Source organism: Simochromis diagramma, unplaced genomic scaffold (assembly GCF_900408965.1).
Source record: "Simochromis diagramma unplaced genomic scaffold, fSimDia1.1 OVJJ01000571.1, whole genome shotgun sequence".
Lineage (NCBI taxonomy): Eukaryota > Metazoa > Chordata > Actinopteri > Cichliformes > Cichlidae > Simochromis > Simochromis diagramma.
The window spans coordinates 4,029,049-4,031,548 of NW_024386885.1; the positions used below are offsets into that span (position 1 = coordinate 4,029,049).

At 45.5% G+C, this 2,500-nt stretch overlaps 1 long non-coding RNA gene across 1 annotated transcript in view; it reads right to left on the bottom strand.

The window, feature by feature from the left end:
* Nucleotides 1-91: 91 nt before the first annotated feature.
* The window catches only part of LOC120734672, a 2,467-nt gene continuing 58 nt past the window's right edge, over nt 92-2,500 (bottom strand). The window contains exons 1-2 of the long non-coding RNA XR_005696078.1: nt 2,422-2,500; nt 92-1,195 (exon numbers count right to left, since the gene is read on the bottom strand). The exon at nt 2,422-2,500 is cut by the window's right edge and continues 58 nt beyond it. This is a non-coding gene — a long non-coding RNA (uncharacterized LOC120734672). The remainder of the gene's footprint in view (nt 1,196-2,421) is intronic.

Genomic DNA, 2,500 nt, shown 5'->3' on the forward strand with positions numbered 1-2,500 from the left:
CAGGTCGGCTGATGCTCAGCCCGCCGCTGCATGCATGACATGCGTTCAGCACCACCAGCATCCCTAACATGACACGATTCCCCGCCTTTTCGTGCTCGTGTGGTTTTATTTTTAGCTCCCCAGGAACTGATATGAAGCCGGCTTTCAGTGCTGAGCGTCTCCACTGAACACGAAAGCCGAGTTTAACTTAAAGACATGAAAGAAATATTTAATTAGTTATGTTTTTCTGTTTAAGCTGAATATTTTGGACAGTGCAGATGTCCCACAGGGGTAAAGTAAAGAAACGGTCTGGAGAATCACAACATCAGAGGATGATTGAGAGTTTTTCTTTATAATCTGCACTTTGTGTCCACAGTGTTGTGTCTGTCAATAGAGCATCAACATCAAAGCTGCAGTTCCAGAAGTGAGTCCATGTTTGCACGTGCAGGATTAGAGCCACTGCTGCGATCATTGCTTTCTTATGTAATCAGGATTATGACCAACACTTCAGATGTTCTACCTTTATAATACAATGGTTCGTAAAATCTGTCTCGACTGCCTGTTCAAAGGTGTATTCCAGCTACCGACAGGTGACAAATGAAAGGATGAACCCCTGTTTCCTATCTGGAAGCATCAGTCTGCTGTGGAATGTGAAAGCCACTAACAGGCTCTGCTGATTGAATCAGCGCCATGTTGTTCCTCCAACACTTACGTGCACGGATCTGCATGTAAATGTTACCTGAGGTGGAGCTCGGCAGGCGCGTGCGGGGGGGCTCGAGCACCTGCCCCTTCAAACATCTCTGCACGGCCCTGGAGCTCCCCACAGCGTTTCATTGACCTGATTAAACTGTGAAAATCTGACATTTAGTGTCACGTATTAAATATCACCTCAAATATCAAAGTGGAACAGGATAAAACCTGAGACGTGATCGTGATGTGACGGATAATCCAGGGAGATGACACAGAGCTGCTCCAGCACCTGCTCCCCCAGTCTGGGTTCAGCTGGACTGGAAATAAACTGGGCTTGGTGTGAAATCAGTGAGCTTCAGTCTTATTTTACTGATGTGAGCGCCCGGTAACTAATAAGAAACTATCACTGTTATTTTCATCATTCACATAACGAGTGGAGCTGTTTACCTCCCATATCCTGGATCTCCAGTCGGCCCACTCCACTGCTGCTGGGGGGCGTCAGAGACAACCACACCGGCTTCCATTTCTGAGGACAAAGAGAGACGTGAGCGCCGTGCTGCGTACAAACAGGACACGCCACATGAGAATTTATCAAAGCAAAACAAGGCTGTGGGTACGGAGGGCCCAGAGTGTCAAATGAAATGAATAAATATGTATCAATAAATTATTTAAAATATTCAAACATTTCATTGTTTTACAGTTTAATTAATTATTGCATCGTTCTGTGCAGCAGCTCATCGTGAAGTCATTTACATCAGTGACTGTAACTGCAGGTCATGGTGCATCGATCCCAGATCACGATGCAACAAAACCTCACAGACAGCCGTTTCCATGGCAACGTGGACACTGCAGGGATAAAACAACAAAGCAGGGCTGATGTCTCAGTCTGAGCTGTCCTCCTGTCCTCATGAGCCCACACTCCTGACTCTACCTGCCAAGTTCAAAGCTAAGAAGTACAAACTCTGTGTTCTTGACTGGTTTTTAGATCAGGGTTAGCCCCGCCCCCTGACTTTGATGGGTGAAACCGTGAAATAATGAGTTAAATAGTGAAATACTTACACATGCTTTAAATATTAAATTAGATTTTTTTACTGAATAATTGTTCACTGGATTCATTCAAACATGTGTTTCACTTTGGGCACTCTTGGTCCTCCGTAGAAACTCCTCCACCTTCTGCCTCAATGGCGTCAGCCTGAGCCTTTCCTTTATGAACGCCATGCATCAGAGAGGTCACGTCCGGCGTGTCCTACATGAGTACAGACCCTGCGCTCACCTATGATCTCAGTCCTTTCACAATAAAAGCAGGAACGCGTTACTACAGGTAAACGTTTGGCAGCTCGCCCTTCAGTAAAATGATCATCTGTGGTTTTTCCATTTTTCAGTCACAGTTTCGGGTTGGTGTTGTGGGTGTGCTCGTGACGTAAAGGAGTCGTGAGCTCACACGGCGTGTGTGTGTACTTTGTGTTGTGCTGGAATGTGAAGCTGTGTTTCAACATGTTGGTTCAAACTCCCCGAGCCAGAGAAACACTGAGATCCCATCTTTGATTTTTCCCTTTTCTCAGCCGTCAAATCAAAATGAAGTGTGACAAAATGTTGATCTTCCTCCCGTTTTAGTTAGTTATCTACAGAAATGTCCGCTTCTCGTCGTTACTACAGTCATAAAAGAATCAAAAACACAGCTTCCTCCCCACTTTGTCAGCTCTTGAAACCTCACAGCGACGCAGAAAGAGCAGGAATGAAAGCTGTACTTACTTTTCCAGGTTTGTGGGGTTGCAGGTAAACTTTCCCTGATTTGGTCTGAGCGTCCATCAAAGAAGCAGCAGCACTTCAG